We start from the raw sequence: 21,505 nt of genomic DNA, 5'->3' as shown, positions 1-21,505 counted from the left end.
TACTTTTTCTGCCAGGGGCGCTGCCTCCAGGAGGGATCACGGCTCCCGGTAGCGGGCATGAGTCAGCGCGCTAGGCGGGAGTTGCCTGGGTTTTACCGTGATCTCCTGAGAGCCAGGAATTTGGTCACCTTCAGCCAGGGCGCTGCTCCTCAGGGGGAGGGGGGTGCTGTGGTTGTGAGGGGGGCCGGTCCTCACCCTGTCACGGTGGGTGTCGAGGAGAGGCGTGTGCGTGGAGCGATTCTGACACGGCCCGGGTCCCTTCCCGAGAGCCGGCCCCACGCAATATGAGCCGCCTTTCCCAGATGCCCAGCGTGCCGTTCCGTGACGCGGAGAGGCGCGTTTTGTACAGGCTGCTCCTGCACACTCTCCACTTCCTCGCTCTCGTCTTCCGTCCGGACACGCCCTGGCGGTCCGTGTTACCACCTGACGGCGGGAGCAGTCCCCAGTGGAGGTCTCTCTATAAGGGGGTCCTCCAGCTTTACATCGGGGACCTGGGGTGGAGAGTGTTGCATAAGGCTGTGGCCTGTAACAGGTACTTGAGCCGGTTCACGGTCTCGTCTGCTGCCTGTCGCTTCTGCGGCGAGGAGGAGACCGTGTACCGGTTGTGTACAGAGTGCGTGAGGTTACAGCCCCTGTTCCAGTATCTGAAGGGGCTGCTCCTCAAGTTCTGGCTCAATTTTAGCCCTACGCTTTTAATTTTTGGGCACCCGGTACAGAGGGGGGAGGGTCAGGAGGGAGGAGGGGGTCTCCCTGTCGGTCTGCTCCTGGGCCTGGCCAAGATGGCCATCCGCGGGTCCAGGCAGCGGGCAGTCGACGGCCTCACAGAGGTCGGCTGCCTACCCCTGTTCCGGGCTTACGTCCGTGCCCGCGTGTCCCTGGAGAGGGAACACACGGTGTCCACGGGCACTCTGGAGGCCTTCCGGGAATGCTGGTCGCCGCGGGGGGTTGAATGTATTGTTGACAGAGATGGCGGGATTTTAATGTGATAATTGTTTATTTTGTAAACTGCCGATACAGGCGGCTTTTGTTTGATCACATTTTGCTTAGTATGTTTGTATATTTTTCTTTGGAATAAAACTTTTATATATATTTTTAAAAAATAAAAAATAAATAAAAAATAATTTTAAAAAGTAGTCGTGATCGAACCCGGGTCTCCGGCGCTGCAAGCGCTGTAAGGCAGCAACTCTACCGCTGCGCCACCAAAGAAATCCTATTAGCCTATAAATGACACATTGAGAGGTGCCAGGTTTTTTTTTAATTCATTTTTTGGAATGTTGGTCTATTACCTATCCATAATTGCCTATAAGATATATTATCTATATATATATATATATATTGTGCTTACAGGCGTGTTATGCTGCTGCATGAATTTAATAGTTCCGATGTTGGTAGATATGACAATTACACAATCTTGACTCATAACTTGACATGACGTAACCTTGTGAGATTCACCCTGTCAAACTATTGCAAGGTGGCACAATGGCGAAGCTGATAGAGCTGCTGCCTCACAGCGCCAGAGATCTGGGTTCGATGTGGGCTTTGCACGTTCTTCTTGTGACTATGTAGGTTTCCGTCGGGTGTTCTGGTTTATTCCCACATCTCAAGGATGTATGGGTTTCTTGGTTACTTGTCCTTCATCCTTATTGTGTAGTGAGTGAGTGCAACTTAGGATAACATACAACGTGGGAATGGGTGATCGATGGTCGGCATGGACTCGGTGGGCCGAAGGTTCTGTTTCCATGCTGTGTCTTGCAATCAATTCAATCAAATCTGGTGAAAGTACCCCTTTAATGCTACTTGACATGGAGCTTCATGAACTAGACCCAGCAATAGTGTACCATCTTTAAAGTCCCACTGTGTATAGGGTGGGAGCAGTTTTGATTTTAATTGTGCTTTGACCATTTTAGTTTAGGTTGTAGACGTCCACGCGCTGTGTAAACACTCTGTTTAATGATGAACAGATACAGCTTGGTCGCTCGTGCATACACTGGGTTAATGTTTAACTACTACCCTGCTGCAGCTCGAGTACACTCCAGCATGCCTCACTCCACCGCAATGCTTTGTTCTCTGCCCACACACAACGGCCCGCCCCCCAGACCACACGATAGGCCGGCCCAGATCACACCCAGCTCACACAAGAGCTCGAGCCCAACAAATTCCATACCCAATAGGCTCAGCCCGCCACAAGGTTTAGTTTAGTTTAGTGATAATGCGTAGAAACAGGCCTTTCAGCCCATCGAGTCCATGCCGACCAACATCACCCCATACACTAGTTCTATCCTACACTCTAGGGTAAATTTGCAGATGCCAAATAGCCTACAAACCTACACATCTTTAGGATGTGGAAGGAACCCGGAGCACCGGGAGAAAGTGCCAACTCTGTGCAGACAGCACCCGTAGTGAGGATCGAACCTGGGTCTCTGGCGCTGTAAGACAGCAACTCTACCACTGCGCCACCGTGTCGCCCATAACGACGTTTGTTTGTTGAATCCTAGTTCATAGATTGACCTGTGGCCTGTTAGTCCCAATTCTCACTTCAATCAACTTCCCAAAATGCTCCCATTACCTTCGTTCCTGAGTCTGAAAGCTCTCTTTGGGTCATGGAGTTTCCACCACTTTTGGCGAGTTTCCTGTCATTTTACTCTTTACCCTCAAGGGTAGGTGTCCAGTACTAGTAAATACCTCGTCCAGCTCCCACACGAATCGGCCGCCAAATTCTCTCTTGTGAATTAGTGCCAAGAACTGGTCACAGAACACGAGGTGCAATCTGATTAGCGCACTACGCAGTTTGAGCACAGTTTCCTCTGGACTAAACTTTGCAGACATCATTTGGCTTTAAGTGATTGCTGCTCTGCATTACGAACATTGACTTGGGGATTCCCAGCCTTCCCCGTTGCCAGGAAGTTCTGTTGACCGAGACAGTGACTTCTCTTGTGGGAAGAGAACACGACACAACTGGAACAGGCATACATCTTTGTAGGTGGGTGTGCTTGTTTCCATGCCCGCCATTCCAAGCTGACCAAATAAAAAGGTTGAAAAAAGGTGAAACTCATTAACAAACATGGGAAAATCAAAGTAACTTTCTTGTTGAGCCAACTGATCAGTAGATAGAAGTTTTCACTGCACTGTGGCTAACTGGTTGCTATGGTTACTGTGCTATTTTTAATGCAGTTTTCATAAACATGCAAAGAATTACATTTTATTCAAGTGATGTAATAGCTTTAAGCATAATCTAACCAGGGTAATGAAGAGTGGAGATTTTAAAATAGCTTCTCATCGTTTTGTTGGCCGGTGCTAACATTTTGGGGAGAACCTGTGATTTGTGAGATTATTTGCAAAAATTCTTCATGGTTTAAAAGGCATCTCAAGTTAATGGCGACTATTTACGGTAAAACCATACTCTCACCAAATGGAAGCCACTTTCCTGCACGCACTTTATTTCAGCCTTTCCTGGACTAACAACCTGTTAAAATATTAGCACAATTCACATGTGCATTTTATCCTTGGTGACAGCAACGCTGTTTACGAGATGTAAACAAGAAAATTGCCACAAACAGTCATAGTTTTCCTCATGGAAAATATCTGGTTTTGAACCAAATCTGCAACAAGCTTATTCCAGAGGGAGATTATTAACACTCGACTTTTTAGATTGATGTACATGGATAAGAGAGGTTTAGAGGGATTGGGACCAAACACAGGCAAATGGGTCTAGTGTAGATGGGACATGTTGGTCGGCGTAGGCAAGTTGGGCCAAAGGGCCTGGTTCCACACTGTATGACTATGACTATGAGTCTATGTCAAGTTTTGGATATTGTTAGGATAGACATATCTCATCACAAGTAAAGCCAAATGCAATTAATAGACACCTTTCTCCATCCTGATTTGAACATGGCTGGGTATTGTCACCTGACTTTTCCAATCATTTACTGTTCTGATTTCCTGAACTTCTTACCTTCTCTCTTGAAGTAGGTGAGATCAGGAAATCTGAATAGTTAAATACAAGGGCACGTGTTGTTTTTCTTTTCTCTTTGCTGAACAGCGATTTGTGTTGGGAAAAGTCATAAATGCCAGCTTCCGTCTTTGGTGCCACAGTTCTACATTGCAAAGACCGTCATGAGATTTTGACACTTCATGTAGGTCCACGATAACAAACATCTACCAGCTTCTAACTTCAAGTAACCCTTGCTTTCCCTCTCTCTCCATCGCTCCTCATCCTTGTTCTCCGACTTGTTTCACTGTCCTTTAATTAATTTTACTGATTGCTTGCCTCGTTGTCACCTTCCCCTCAGTTAACACTGAACCGTTCTACATTCCCTTGATAAACGTCAGCTTTGATCTGCCATTTTCACACCTTACCCTTCCATATCTCTAATCTCACTCTCAGTCTGAAGAAGGAGGGGAGCGGGAGATTAGAGATATGGATGGGTAAGGTGTGAAAATCGACCGGAAACATCACCCATTCATTCTCTCCAGAGATGCTGCCTGTCCCGCTGTTACTCCAGCATTTTGTGTCTATCTTTGGTGTAAACCAGCATCTGCAGTTCCTCCCCACACCACTTCTAGTAATGCTTAACTTCATGCTCCAACATAATGCTTTCGAGCAAATAAAATCTTTTATGGAGTGTAGTTTTAACTATAAACAGCAGTTTGGTGTTTTGAATTTCAAAATTAAGTTACTCAGAAAAAGCCAACTGGTCTGTCCTCGATTTTTGTGTTAATTTATAAAACCAGAACAATTAATCAAGAAACTTTCACAAATATCCATTGCTTCAACCATTATGTTTCTTGTCAAGAGTTCAAATCAATTGGGTGTGACTGAAGAAGGAGACAGAGTGTCAAGGATGATGTGCTCCCATTTTATCCAACAATAACAAAAACCTACCTAATCTCACAATAAGGTCACAAGGTCATAAGTGACAGGAGAAGAATTAGGCCATTTGGCCCATCAAGTCTACTCCGCCATTCAATCATGGCTGATCTATCACTCCCTCCTAACCCATTCTCCTGCCTTCTCCCCACAACCATTAACACCCGTACTAATCAAGAATCTATCTACAGTATCTCTGCCTTACAAATATCCATTGACGACCTCCACAGCCTTCTGAGGCAAGGAATTCCACAGTTCCACCAACCTCTGACCAAAGAAATTCCTCCTCATCTCCTTCCTAAAGGAACGTCTTTTAATTCTGAGGCTATGACCTCTAGTCCTAGACTCTCCCACTATTGGAAACATCCTCTCCACATCCTCTCTATCCAAGCCTCTCACTGCTTCTGTTTACCACCAGTAAGCACTGGGTTAGGAGTTGCAGATCCTGCACTTGCAAATACCTCAAATACAAGCTGAACACAATTATGTAGCTATGTAGTTGAGCTTCAAGATTTCTCTATACATCAATGCTGTTGAGGGTCTTGCCGTTGACTGTGTACTTTCCCCTTGCAATTCGATCTCCCAAAGTGTAACAGCCCCCTCTCACCCAGATTAAACTTTATCTGCAATTCCTCCACCCATTTCAAAAGCAGATCAGTATCTCGCTGAAAACATAGACAACCTTCCTCACTGTCTGCAACTCTTCCAAATTTGATGTTGTCCCGCAAACTTACCAACCCACCTACGTTTATGTTCAATTCGCTTGTGTGTATACCACAAACAACAGAGGTCCCAGCACAGATCCCTGCACACCTCAAATGATCACCGACCTCCAGACAGAAATAACCCCTTCCACCACCTTGGCTTCTGAGTAAGCCAGTTCTGAATCCAAACAACCCAAACATTGTTTTCTTCGTTGCAATGTCTAAAAGGGGTTATGAGCTTATCAGTTGCGAAGTTATGCCTGTCAATTGGGATTGCATGTTTGAGGCATAATTTATAATTACTGCTTTCAACCACAGATAAATAATAATGGTGAGCTGGAATATCTTTCTCAGAATGCAGCAGTTAGGGGCGGCATGGTGACACAGCAGTAGGAACATAGAAACATAGAAACATAGAAACATAGAAATATAGAAACATAGAAATATAGAAACATAGAAACATAGAGACATAGATATATAGAAACATAGAAACATAGAAACATAGAAACATAGAAACATAGAGACATAGATATATAGAAACATAGAAACATAGAAACATAGAAACATAGAAATATAGAAACATAGAAACATAGAAACATAGAAACATAGAAACATAGAAACATAGAAATATAGAAACATAGACATATAGAAACATAGAAACATAGAAATATAGAAACATAGAAACATAGAAATATAGAAACATAGAGACATAGATATATAGAAACATAGAAATATAGAAACATAGAAATATAGAAACATAGAAACATAGAAATATAGAAACATAGAAATATAGAAACATAGAAATATAGAAACATAGAAACATAGAAACATAGAAATATAGAAACATAGAAATATAGAAATATAGAAACATAGAAACATAGAAACATAGAAACATAGAAACATAGAAACATAGAAACATAGAAACATAGAAATATAGAAACATAGAAATATAGAAATATAGAAACATAGAAACATAGAAACATAGAAACATAGAAACATAGAAACATAGAAATATAGAAACATAGAAACATAGAAACATAGAAATATAGAAACATAGAAATATAGAAACATAGAAACATAGAAATATAGAAACATAGAAACATAGAAATATAGAAACATAGAAACATAGAAACATAGAAACATAGAGGAGGCCATTTGGCCCTTCGAGCCAGCACTGCCATTCAGTGTGATCATGGCTGATCATCCACAATCAGCAATCTGTGCCTGTCTTTTCCCCATATCCCGTGATTCCACTAGCCGCTAGAGCTCTATCTAACTCTCTTTTAAATCATCCAGTGAATTGGCCTCCACTGCCTTCTGTGGCAGAGAATTCCACAAATTCACAACTCTCTGGGTGAAAAAGTTCCTTCTCACCTCAGTTTTAAATGGCCTCCCCTTTATTCTTAGACTGTGGCCCCTGGTTTTGGACTCCCCCAACATTGGAAACATTTTTCCTGCAGTCCTTCTATAATTTTATATGTTTCTATAAGATCCCCTCTCATCCTTCTAAATTCCAGTGAATACAAGCCCAGTCTTTCCAATCTTTCCTCATATGACAGTCCCACCATCCCGGGGATTAATCTTGTGATCCTATGCTGCACTACCTCAATAGCAAGGATGTCCTTCCTCGAATTAGGAGACCAAAACTGCACACAATACTCCAGATGTGGTCTCACCAGGGCCCTATACAACTGCAGAAGGACCTATACTCAAATCCTCTTGTTATGAAGGCCAACGTGCCATTAGCTTTCTTCACTACCTGCTGCACCTGCACGCTTACTTTCAGTGACTGGTGTACAAGGACACCAAGATCTTGTTGCACTTTCCTTTTTCCTAATCTGACACCTTTGAGATAATAATCTGCTTCCTTGTTTTTGCCGCCAAAGTGGATAACCTCACATTTATCTACATTATACTGCATCTGCCATGCATCTGCCCACTCACTCAACCTGTCCTAGTCACCCTGCAACCTCCTAACATCCTCTTCGTAGTTCACATTGCCACCCAGCTTTGTGTCATCTGCAAATTTGCTAGTGTTATTTTTAATTCCATCATCCAAATCATTAATATATATTGTAAATAGTTGCGGCCTCAGCACCGAGCCTTGCGGCACTCCACTCGCCACTGCCTGCCATTCTGAAAAGGACCCGTTTATTCCTACTCTTTGCTTCCTGTCTGCCAATCAATTCTCTATCCATGTGAATACCCTACCCCCAATACAATGTGCTCTAATTTTGCCCACTGATTTCCTGTGTGGGACCTTATCAAAGGCTGCCTTACAGCGCTTGCAGCGCCAGAGATCCGGGTTCCATCCTGACTACGGGTGCTGTCTGTACGGAGTTTGTATGTTCTCCAGATCACCTGTATGGGTTTTCTCCGAGATCTTCGGTTTCCTCCCACACTCCAAAGACTTACAGGTATGTAGGTTAATTGGCTGGGTAAATGTATAAATTATCCCTAGTGTGTGTATGATAGTGTTAATGTGCGGGGATCGCTGGTCGGCATGGACCCGGTGGGCTGAAGGGCCTGTTTCCGCGCTGTACCTCTAAAACTAAACTAAAACTCAAACAGTGGTGTATGTGACAGCAAGGAGTTTAATGAAATGCACAGTCATTAAATGTAATTGTCCTTCTTGTGTGCATGACACAGCTTCAAAACGTTATGTGGATTCTCTGTTCACATGACAAGCATTAACAGGCTATCTGTACAGAATCTATTTGCACAGTTAAGGCTTATGAACGTTGCAGGCCTCTTAACAAGAAGTAGGTGTGAACCTGAGAATTTGGCCTTCTTTGGTTTGAGTTAAAGGGATGAGTATTTCTGCTCCATGCCCAGGAGGCTAGCATGTAGGCACCATTTCATGTGGTCTTCTTTCAGGAGTTCACCCAACCTTTACCACCAATTTTATTCAGGCTTTCAACTTGTCCACAATGGAATTATCAACAATTTAACATGCACTTTATACCAGAAGTAGTTTGTCACAACAAAGACTTTACAATTACACAGTGCCGTGCACATTACTGGAATGCCCTAAAGGATTTATGGGGCGGGGATTTAAAGGGCAATACTTAGTAAATCGTACAATAACCACTTGGTCATCTGCTTTTTGATAGTCTTGGTTAAGGAGTAGCTGGTGACCAGGACAGTGGATGGCATTCCCAGTTCTCCTTCAGCTGATCCAGAGAAATTATTTCCATGCATATGATGAAAAGGATGAAAACTGAAACCAGCAAATGATCTGATGGATATTCAAAGATACATTACAATTTAGCAATGTGTAGGAAGGAACTGCAGATGCTGGGTTACATCGAAGATAGATACAAAATGCTGGAGTAACTCAGCAGGACAGGCACCATCTCCAGATAGAAGGATTGGGTGATGTTTTAGCCGAGACCCTTCTTCAGGTTTTCTCTCAGTCGTTCTCTCAGTCTGAAAAAGGAACTCGACCCAAACGATATGCATTCTTTCTATCCAGAGATGCCGCTTGGCCCGCTGAGTTACTCCAGCATTTGTGTCTATTTACAACTTAGTAACATCAAAAGGAGAAGGTTAAATCGGAAGTGTCAGTGATGCAGTTGAACAAAGGGGACGATGAAGGCATGAGAGAGGAGCTGGCCAAGGTCGACTGGAAAGGGATCCTAGCAGGCAGGAATGACAGTGGAACAGCAATGGCAGGAATTTCTGGGCATAATCCGGAAGATGCAGGATCATTTTATTCCAAAAAGGAAGAAAGATTCTAAGGGGAGTAGGAGGCAACCATAGCTTACAAGGGAAGTTAGGGAGGAATAAAACTAAAAGAAAAGATGTATAACACAGCAAAGAGTAGCCGGAAGCCAGAGGATTGGGAAACTTTCATAGGACAACAGAAGGTAACAAAATGGGCAATATGGGTTGAAAAGATGAAGTACAAGGGGAAGCTGTCCAAGAATATAAAGAAGGACAGTAAAAGCTTCTTTAGATATGTTAAGAGAAAAAGAGTTGCAAAGTCAAATGTGGGTCCCTTGAAAGCAGGCACGGGTGAAATTATTATGGGTAACAAGGAAATGGCAGAAGAGTTGAATAGGTACTTCGGATCTGTCTTCACTAAGGAAGACACAAACAATCTCCCAGATGTACTGGAGGACAGAGGATCTAGGGGGGTAGAGGAACTGAAAGAAATTTTAATTAGGCGAGAAATAGTATTGGGTAGACTGATGGGACTGAAGGATAATAAATCCCCTGGGCCTGATGGTCTGCATCCCAGGGTCCTCAGGGAGGTGGCTCTAGAAATAGTGGACGCATTGGTGATCATTTTCCAATGTTCAATAGATTCAGGAGCAGTTCCTGTGGATTGGAGGATAGCTAATGTTATCCCACTTTTCAAGAAAGGAGCGAGAGAGAGAAAACTGGGAATTACAGACCAGTTAGCCTGACTTCGGTGGTGGGAAAGATGCTGGAGTCAATTAATAAGAGGTAATAATGGTGCATTTGGATAGCAGTAAAAGGATAAGTCCAAGTCAGCATGGATTTATGAAAGGGAAATCATGCTTGACTAATCTTCTGGAATTTTCTGAGGACGTGACAAGTAAAATGGATGAAGGGGTGCCAGTGGATGTAGTGTATCTAGACTTCCAGAAAGCGTTTGACAAGGTCCCGCACGGGAGATTGGTGACCAAAATTAGAGCACATGGTATTGGGGGTAGGGTGTTGACATGGATAGAGAATTGGTTGGCAGATAGGAAGCAAAGAGTAGGAGTAAACGGGTCCTTTTCAGAATGGCAGGCAGTGACGAGTGGAGTGCCGCAAGGCTCGGTGTTGGGGCCACAACTGTTTACCATATATATTAATGATTTGGAAGAGGGAATTAGAAGCAACACTAGCAAGTTTGCAGATGACACAAAGCTGGGTGGCAGTGTAAACTGTGAAGAGGATGTTAGGAGGTTGCAGGGTGACCTGGACAGGTTGAGTGAGTGGGCAGATGCGTGGCAGATGCAGTATAATATAGATAAATATGAGGTTATCCACTTTGGCAGCAGAAACAAGGAGGCAGATTATTATCTCAATGGAGTTAGGTTAGGTAAGGGGGAGGTGCAGCGAGACCTGGGTGTCCTTGTACACCAGTCACTGAAAGTTGGCTTGCAGGTACAGCAGGCAGTGAAGAAAGCTAATGGAATGTTGGCCTTCATAACAAGAGGATTTCAGTATAGGAGTAAAGAGGTTCTTCTGCAGTTGTATAAGGCCCTGGTAAGACCACATCTGGAGTATTGTGTACAGTTTTGGTCTCCTAATTTGAGGAAGGACATCCTTGTAATTGATGCAGTGCAGCATAGGTTCACGAAATTGATCCCTGGGATGGTGGGACTGATATGTGAGGAAAGATTGATAAGACTAGGCTTGTATTCACTGCAGTTTAGAAGGATGAGAGGGGATCTTATAGAAACATATAAAATTAGAAAAGGACTGGACAAGCTAGATGCAGGAAAAATGTTCCCAATGTTGGGCGAGTCCAGAAGCAGGGACCACAGTCTTAGAATAAAGTGGAGGCCATTTAAAACTGAGGTGAGAAAAAACGTTTTCACCCAGAGAGTTGTGAATTTGTGGAATTCTCTGCCACAGAGGGTAGTGGAAGCCAAATCACTGGATGGATTTAAGAGAGAGTTAGGTAGAGCTCTAGGGGCTAGCGGAATCAAGGGATATGGGGAGAAGGCAGGCACAGGTTGCTGATTGTAGATGATCAGCCATGATCACAATGAATGGCGGTGCTGGCTCGAAGGGCCAAATGGTCTCCTCCTGCACCTATTTTCAATGTTTCTATGTTTCTGTATAATTTGAGGGTCTGACCTCTATTGCAATGCAGTTCAGCGAAGTGGCTTCTACAACTGCAAAAAAACAAAGCAATGTATTGTTGAGGGTACTACCACCACACCCGCTAAATATTTACATCTACAGCCAGAAATTTAAAGAACCCATTTGAACAAACCCTCGCTTCATTTAAAGAGGAGAAAGGGTCATAGCGTTCTGCTATAATCACCGAAGGGTAGGTTTGAAGAAGAAAGAAAAGAGCCTAATATGTTTCAAAGGACAATAACTTCAAGGGAACTTGTGATAAGGCATTCATATAGATCAGAGATTGATCAAAAACAGCAGTCATCCTCAAGCAAATGGAGAAACAAGGAACTGTAGATCCTGGTCTACATAAGAGACACAAAGTGCTGGAGTAACTCAGCAAAGGTATCACAAAATGCTGGAGTAACTCAGCGGTTCAGGCAGCTTCTCAGGAGAGGAGGAATGGGTGACGTTTTGGGTCGAGACCCTTCTTCAGGATGGAGTAACTCAGCAAGTCAGCCTGCATCCATGGAGAACATGGACAGCTGACTTATCGGGTCAGAACCCTTCTGCAGATGTAGACACAAAATGCTGGGGTAACTCAGCGGGACAGGCAGTATCTCTGAAGTGAAGGAATGGGTGACGTTTCGGGTCAAACCCTTTTTCAGACTAGGTCATCTGAAGAGAATCTCCCTCTCCCCTCACTCTCAGTCTGAAGAAGGGTCTCGACCAGAAACGTCACCCATTCCTTCCCTCCAGAGATGCTGCCTGTCCCGTTGAGTTACTCCAGCATTTTGTGCCTACCTTCGGTTTAAACCAGTATCTGCAGTTCCTTCCTACACATTTTTTCCGCAGATGTAAATGCTTCAGTAAATGCTTATATTCCCTCTTTAAAACTGCAGCTCTTTTTGATTACACGTTGGAATATTAGTAGATGGATATTTAATGCATTCATCCAAAAATTAACTTCAATTATATTTTAATATGAGTATTTACCAATTAGTTTGAAACATGCTATCTTCTCTACCAAACAGATGAATGCATTCAATAGTATATTTTCATGATCCTAATGACTTGTGATTTTGGCACAATCATAGAAGTCATGGATTCACTGAGCTTGTGATTGTTGATTCAATTTGCTGCAACAGGGTGGGGAGAATGAGCAGAGGTCATGCAGAGTGGGATAAGCTGCTGGGAAAGAGGAGAAGAGGGAATACTAGGCATCACAAGCAGCCTGAGTTATCCCAGCAACACGTTCTTACCCGCCCACAGTGAGAAATCCATGTTTCAACAAAGAGCTTGCCAACTAAATTTGCCAACTTCTACAGTCACAACTGCAGTCTCAGAGCAGGGAATTAACTGCATTCCCCTTGCCTCTCGATAATTGCAGCCATAACTCTTTGTTTAGAGTTTCTTCTAGCCTGGAGCTGGAAATATTTGCATCATCTCAGACTTTGTTGTTCAAATGTGCATATAGGATGTCATTAAAAATCTAAGATCAAAGAGCAAGGACTCCATTTCATTCAAAGCATCTGTGGAGTACACCACAGAATATCATTGGTTACTTACCTTGCATGGTGCAGATGCAAGCCAACTATAAGATGGTTCACAACAGAAAAGAGATTCCATTTGTTCTGTACCATTACATGAATGAAGAGAGACTGTCTGTATCTCCATTAACACACAGGGCAACTTGATGGAGAGATGTCCAGGTAACTGTACAGTAAGAAATGGAAGAAACAGGTTGTGCTCCACAAGTGCTCAGAGAGAACCAAAACTTCATGAAACTGCATGCCAGAGGACATGAAAGGGAGATGTCTATTAGCCCCCTGTGCTTTTTGACTGGTCACAGAGCTAGAATGTTCAGAATAGTGCTGTCCTTATGTTTAGTTAGAGTCACAGAGCCATACAGCATGGGAATAGGCCCTCCATGGATCAAGCTGCCAGAGGAGGTAGTTGTTCATGCTGACCAAGATGCCCCATCTTAGCATCACATTTGCCTGCATTTGGCCTATATCTCTATACCCTTTCCAATCTATGTGGAATTATAAGAGTCTTTTAATAAGTGTCTTTTAAATGCTGTTATCGTACCTGCCTCACTACCTACTCCTGCATGTTGCAGATGCAAGTCAATGATAAGATGTTTCATTGTAGTGAGAAAGTTGCCTTTCAGGTTGCTCTTGCTCTTCTCTTAAACCTTTGTCCTCTGGTTATTGATTCCCCTAGCCCTAGCCCAGGGAAAAGACTGTGCATTCACCTTCTCTCCTTCCCCTTGATATTATACATCATGGCTCTAGATTAGAACTTTTTAGAAAAACTACCACGCACGAGCTGTTTATTTGCACATTGCTTTGCATTTCAATATGGGATTAGCTTTCTGCAAAAGGTGAGAGCATTCAGTGGGAAATTTGACATGGTTTTCTTTTCTCCAGATGACATGAATCTGCTTGTGAAACTGCATTTAACTCCATTCTCGCATGTAACCGGCTTGAAGTAACCCATTGTAACTACAGAGCTGTGCTTTACCACCTAGAATGCAACTCCAAATTATTACTTTGTACCACTGAAGTCTAACAGTCAAACAGCTTACACCATTAAAAGGTTGGGCAGAACAGTGACACAGTTGATAGAGCACTGCCTCAGAGCGCTAGAGACCCAGGTTCGAACCCGACCTAAGCTGCTGTCTGTGTGGAGTTTGTACGTTCTCCCTGTGACCACTTGGTTTCCCCAGACGCTACGGTTTCTCCCCACATCCAAAGACGTGTAGATTTATACGCTAATTGGACTCTGTAAACCATATTAACGAGTGCATTCTAAAGTGGGATAACTATGTTTGGTGGGTCGAAGGGCCGATCTCCATGCTAAATCCTTCAACCAATTCAATCAATCAAAAATCATCTCAAATCGGCAGGGCAGGCAGAGTATATAACTTATACTTGGATCACAGGGGAAACAGCAGTTACATTGTTTACGGCTGGCAGTGCTTACCCTTAAAACAGTAAGATCTCTCTGCCACTGGAACAATGTTGCCAGCAGATGGTGGCTCGATCAGTCACCAGAAATCATGCCTCGTTTTAATAATCAGCAGAGCGACTCCCAGGATGGGTGTGAGGATATACAGGGTACAGCTAGTACCAGGAGTGTGGAGAAAGGGAAAAGTGGAAGGGAAGAAGGGTCTCGACCCGAAACATCACCCATTCCTTCCCTCCAGAGATGCTGCCTGTCCCGCTGAGTTACTCCAGCATTTTGTGTCTATCTTTGGTGTAAACCAGCATCTGCAGCTCCTTACTACACAAAAGTATCCTTGTGTCAGATAAACCTTCCTGTGATCCTCTACATGATGTAAAGATAGTTCACCACGGAATAAGGAGTTAACTCTTTTTTAGTCATTTATAGAACATTGGAGGGAGAGCACAGCTCACACAAATGTGCCCTTCACCCCACAGTGTCCATGCCAAACATAACGCCAAGATAAACTAATCTCATCTGCCCGCACCTGATCCATTTCCCTCCATTCCCTGCATATCCATGACTATCTAAAAACATCTTAAACCTGCCACGCACAATCCTTTAAGCATTGTTCATTTTACCTTAAAGCTATGCCCTCTTATTTTGACATTTATGTGGGAAAGTGGTTCTGATTGTCTACCATATCTATGCCGCTCATCATTTTATATTCTTCCATCAGGTCTTCAGCATTCCAGAAAAAACAATCTGTCCGTCCAACCTATCCCTGAAGCTAATACCCTCCAATCCAGGCAGGTAAACACCTCCTGCATCCTCATTCAACTTTAAAAGTAGTCAGGACTTATGTATATTTGGAGATTGTAAAATAAGTTAATAGAGAGAGACATCAGCCCCAACATCACAATGCACTACTGCTGTGTAAACTTATAGTGTATTAGACAAGTCAATGCTTCGTAAGCTGGCAAGAAGGCACAGCAACGACTGTTCTACCTAAGAACACTGAAGAAGTCTGGTTTACCCCAACAGCTGCTGACGACATTCTACCGCTGCACCATAGAGAGCATCCTAACACATGGCATCCCTGTGTGGCACCTCAGCTGCACGGAGGCAGAAAGGAAAGCTCTTCAGCGGGTAGTCCATAGTGCTCAGAGGACCATCGGAACACAGCTACCAGCCTTGGAGGGCATCAACAACACACGATGCCTCAGAAAAGCCACCAGCATCCACAAAGACTCTTCACACCCCTGCAACAGTCTGTTCGAACTCCTTCCATCGGGCAGACGATACAAGGCCTTCTACGCCCGCACCTCCAGACTCAGGAACAGCTTCATCCCCAGGGCATAGCTGCTACGAGCCAGATGGTCACATCGCACAGTGGTCCGGCACAAATCTACTTGCACTTTATTCTGTCTTAAAACTGTTACAATTTGTTTCGTTGGGTTTTTGTTGTTTAAATTAATACTGACTAGCTAATTAAATTATTGCATCGTATGGGAGGCGCATTCCCAATCTCGTTGTACCCCTGTACACTGACAATAAAGATATATTGTATTGTATTGTATTGTAACTATCATGATGCTATTATTCTTTGGCAATGTACAGTACCACTTGCACTTGTACCACTATGACAAGCCATGGGATCCCTACCTTGTAAAGGACAGCTCATAACCCTGGTACATAACTCACTGACATACAAACGTGACAGAGCAGGCTATTGGTAAGAGGAAACAACGATACTGATAATAAAAATGAATTGCGGATGCTGGTTTATACCTAACGTTCTCACAGAATGCTGGAGAAACTCAGTGGGTCAGGCACCAACTCTGGAGAAAATGGATAAGTGACGTTTCGGGTTGGGTCGGAAGAAGGGTCCCGACCTGAAACATCACTTATCCATTTTCTCAAAAGATGATGTCTAACCCGTTGAGTTTGGTGGCCTGTGATTCTGATGCCTGGTGTAAAACGCTCACCCTACACACACACACACACACACACACACACACACACACTCACACACACACACACACACACACACACACTCACACACACACACACACACACACACACACACACACACACACACACACTCACACACACACACATACAATGCATATATATATATATATATATATATATATATATATATATATATATATATATATATATATATATATATGTATACACAGGCATTAATCAATTCTGAGGCTGTTAGGGCCTGTAACATACTATATCAACAGCTCACTCCCTGCTCCCCGACATGTTACACAAGCTTTCTACCAAACCTCTCAATGTTTGCAATGTTTTATTACGTGTGCCTTTTATGTAATGATTCACATTAAGTTGACAATTTTGACGGCCTGAAAACGATAGATGACAGTTGCGGGACAAAACACATTCGTTTTTTGCCCTCTTCTTCCTGTAATTACATCGCAAATTAAAATTCAATCTCACTGGTGCAAAGAAAAAGGGACATTTTGCTATTGTGTGCCTGTCACGTTGGTATCAAGAGTAACTATATGCAAGCATGTCAAGAACACATATGCTGAAATTGTTGATGGATTATTACAGATACAAATAGTAAAGAGAACACATTGGTTGGTTTCCAAGTTCTTTGACTTGATTGTTGAGGATAGTTCTTTCTATAATTTTGAATAATTAACATTTCCCAATGAGAGAGAGCATCAAAAGTGGACGAACGATCTGATAATAATATTTTTGCATGGGCATCGGATTTTTTTTACAGAGGAAGGATATTTGCATAATCGTTCCTTTGGTATGTTGGCCAACCAGTATTATTGTGAACAATCTCATTGTACAGTTCCACCCTGATTTATAGGTTATTATAAGCTCTCTCAAAAGAATAGACTATACAATAATATTGAAAATACATTTAGATTTAACTTCTTGTGTTTCTTTATATGTCTCATTTTTAATTTTAGTCTCACTCTGGAAATAAAGAATAATAATAAGCATAGGATATGCTGGGATGTTTAAAGATTGAAAACTGCTGATGGCCATGCAGCAAAGAGTTTATCAGAGTGCATCACACTGCTGCTGTTATTGCAAGTTAACACATCTAACTAAACCTCTCACACTGGCCATGTACTGCCCCACTGGCAGTTAGGAACAGGGGACGTACAACAAGATCTGGGTGTCCTAGTGCATCAGTCACTGAAAGGAAGCATGCAGGTACAGCGGGCAGTGAAGAAAGCCAATGGAATGTTGGCCTTCATTACAAGAGGAGTTGAGTATAGGAGCAAAGAGGTCCTTCTGCAGTTGTACAGGGCCCTAGTGAGACCGCATCTGGAGTACTGAGTGCAGTTTTGATCTCCAAATTTGAAGAAGGATATTCTTGCTATTGAGGGCATGCAGCGTTGGTTTACTAGGTTAATTCCCGGAATGGCGGGACTATCATATGTTGAATATGATTGTATACACTGGAATTTAGAAGGATGAGAGGAGATCTTATCGAAACGTATAAGATTATTAAGAGGTTGGACACGTTAGAGGCAGGAAACATGTTCCCAATGTTGGGGGAGTCCAGAACAAGGGGCCAGAGTTTAAGAATAAGGGGTAGGCCATTTAGAACTGAGCTGAGGAAAAAAAATTCAGTCAGAGAGTTGTGAATCTGTGGAATTCTCTGCCTCAGAAGGCAGTGGAGGCCAATTCTCTGAATGCATTCAAGAGAGAGCTGGATAGAGCTCTTAAGGATAGCGGAGTCAGGGGGTATGGGGAGAAGGCAGGAACGGGGTACTGATTGAGAATGATCAGCCATGATCACATTGAATGGCGGTGCTGGCTCAAAGGGCCGAATGGCCTCCTCCTGCACCTATTGTCTATTGTCTATTGTCTATTGGCCATGTACTGCCCCAACATAAATATATTTTGCCAAAAATGTGTTGGGAAAGATTTTGCATCCTACTGACACAATATAGAACGTAGAACGTAAAACAGTACTGCACCAGAACAGCATGTAGGAAGGAACTACAGATGCTGGCTTAAACCGAAGATAGACACAGAAAGCTGGAGTAACTCAGCGGGTCAGACAGCCACGGCAAGGCCAGCAACATAATCAAGGACCAGTCGCACCCTTTCCACCCCATCTTCTCCTCTCTCCCATCAGGCAAAAGGTACAAGAGTGTGAAAACACACACCACCAGATTCAGGGACAGTTTCTTCCCAGCTGGTATCAGGCAACTGCCACCCTACCACAACCAGAGAGCAGTGCTGAACTACTATCTGCTTCATTGGTGACCCTCGGACTATCTTTGATCGAACCTTACTGGCTTTACCTTGCACTAAACGTTATCCTGGTCACACACGAGGGATAATTTACCGAGCCAATTAACCTAAATACCGAAATGCCTTTGGATTGTGGGAGGAAACCAAAGATCTCGGAGAAAACCCACGCAGGTCACGGGGAGAACGTACAAACTCCATACAGACAGCACCTGTAGTCGATATCGAACCCGAATTCGATCCAGACTATGGGCGCTGTCTATACGGAATTTGTACATTCTACCGTGTTGTGGTCAGTTTTGGTCATCCAACTATAGGAAAGATGTTATATTTCCCTAAAACAGGGAAACTAGAAGGCAGATGCTATTTAATCCCAGCCAAAGCAAGTTCTAGGAACTCCCAAAAGAATTTGAAACCAGGTTGGAGAAACAGGCTAAAGCAGAGATAATAGCTCCTGTAAACACACCTACCCCCAAGGGACCCAACTTGCTGTGTGTTGAGAAGCTGCTAGCTGGGATTGTGCCCAGAGGCCACAGACTTGAATGGAAATCCGAAGTAGAGCCACTAGCATGTGAAAGATGATAGAAAAAGCTTTGTAAGATCTGAATGGAACTAATTGGGTACAAAGAATGGGTTGGAGCTTGAGGAGAATATTTAACCTGTTGCTACACGTTGTTTGGTAGATACAATTGGAGTGAAACGCTATTGGAATCAACACAACACAATACCAAAGGCATTTTAGCAAAAACAGAATTCTGTATTGGAGGACTTCAGTAGAGTGAAGACCAAAGCAGAGATGTGTTTAGAAGAGGAGAAATAGTGAATGAGGTAGGATTAGAGCATGAGGAAAGGCTGAGAGTTCTCATGAGCAGATGCAGAGTGAAGAACTGGAGTTGAGCTGTAGCCCTCTCAAAGTGAATGCTAGCATTGCATTCACCTTCCTTACTACTGATTCAGCTTGCAAATTATTTTTTTGGAAATCCTGCACCAGCACTAGCAAGTCCCTTTGCACCTCCAAATTCTGGATTATCTCCCCATTTATAAAGTAGTCTACGCCTTTATTCCTACTAACAAAATGCATGACTCCACACTTTGCGACACTATATTCCATCTGCCACTTCTCTGCCCACTCTCCCAACCTGTCCAAGTCCTTCTGCAGAGTCCCTGCTTTCTCTACACTACCTGCTCCTCCACCTCTCTTCATATCATCTGCAAACTTGGCCACAAAGCCTTCAATCCCCGCGTCGATTAATATACAAAGTGAAGAGTAACGGCCCCAGCACCGACCCCTGCGGAACTCCGCTAGTCACTGGCAGCAAACCAGAAAAAGCCTCTTTACTGCCACTCTTCTGTCATCCAGCTAGCCTGCTATCCATGCTAGTATCTTCCTTCTGATACCATGGGCTCTTATCTTCTTTGTGTGCGGCACCTTATCAAAGGCCTTCCGAAAATCCAGGTATACCACATCCACTGACTCTCCTTTGTCTGTCTGCTATTTACTTCCTCAAAGAATTCCAGTAAGTTAGTCAGGCAAGATCTCCCCTTACACAAAACCATGTTGCCTTCGGCCTATTTTATTCTGAGCTTCAAATACCTCAGAAACCTCATCCTTTATAATCATATCATATCATATCATATATATACAGCCGGAAACAGGCCTTTTCGGCCCACCAAGTCCGTGCTGCCCAGCGATCCCCGTACATTAACACTATCCTACACCCACTAGGGACAATTTTTACATTTACCCAGCCAATTAACCTACATAGTTTCCATTCTTCTGCTTCACTCCCTTCTTAAACAGTGGAGTAAAATTTGCAATTTTACAATGATCTAGAACCACTCCTGACCAGTGATTCCTGAAAGATCGCTACAAATGCCTCCACCAGCTTTAAAGTCACCTCTTTCAGAGCCCTAGGGTGCAGTCCATCCGGTCCAGGTGACTTATCCACCTTCGCACCTTTCAGCTTCTCATGCACTTTCTCCCTAGTAATAGCCACTCCAATAACTTTCACCCCCTGACTCTCTTGAATTTTAGGCACGTTGCTGGTGTATTCCACTGTGAAGACTGACGCAAAAAAGTTATTCAATTCCTCTACCATTTCTTTATTCCCCATTATCGCTTCTCCTGCATCACTCTCCAGTGGTCCAAAATCAAACCCCACCTCTTTCTTACTTTTTATATATCTGAACTATATTATCTCAATGGTGTCAGATTAGGTAAAGGCAAAATGCAACGTGACCTTGGTGTCCTTGTACACCAGTCACTGAAAGTTGGCTTGCAGGTACAGCAGGCAGTGAAGAAAGCTAATGGCATGTTGGCCTTCATAACAAGAGGATTTGAGTATAGAAGCACGGAGGTCCTTCTGCAGTTGTATAGGGCCATGGTGAGACCACATCTGGAGTACTGTGTGCAGTTTTGGTCTCCAAATTTGAGGAAGGACATCCTTGCTTTTGAGGCAGTGCAGCGCAGGTTCACGAGGTTACTTCCTGGGATGGCGGGACTGTTATATGAGGAAAGATTGGAAAGACTGGGCTTGTATCCACTAGAGTTTAGAAGGATGAGAGAGGATCTTATAGACATGTATAAAATTATAAAAGGACTAGACAAGCTAGATGCAGGAAAAATGTTCCCAATGTTGAGGGAGTCCAGAATCAGGGGCCACAGTTTAAGATTAAAGGGGTGGCCATTTAAAATTGAGGTGAGAAGAACTTTTTCACCCAGAGAGTTGTGAATTTGTGGAATTCTCTGCCACAGAAGGCAGTGGAGGGCAATTTACTGGGTGAATTTAAAAGAGAGTTGGATAGAGCTCAAGGGGCTAGTGGAATCGAGGGATATGGGGAGAAGGCAGGCACAGTTATACGTGAATAATGTAATATCATTCCACATTGTTTTAAAGCTGCTGTCCCTCTAAGGATTGTTCCA

Source organism: Rhinoraja longicauda, chromosome 20, assembly GCF_053455715.1.
Source record: "Rhinoraja longicauda isolate Sanriku21f chromosome 20, sRhiLon1.1, whole genome shotgun sequence".
Taxonomy (NCBI): Eukaryota; Metazoa; Chordata; class Chondrichthyes; order Rajiformes; family Arhynchobatidae; genus Rhinoraja; species Rhinoraja longicauda.
The sequence above is the reverse complement of the archived record's forward strand: the minus strand, read 5'-3'. Positions refer to the sequence as shown.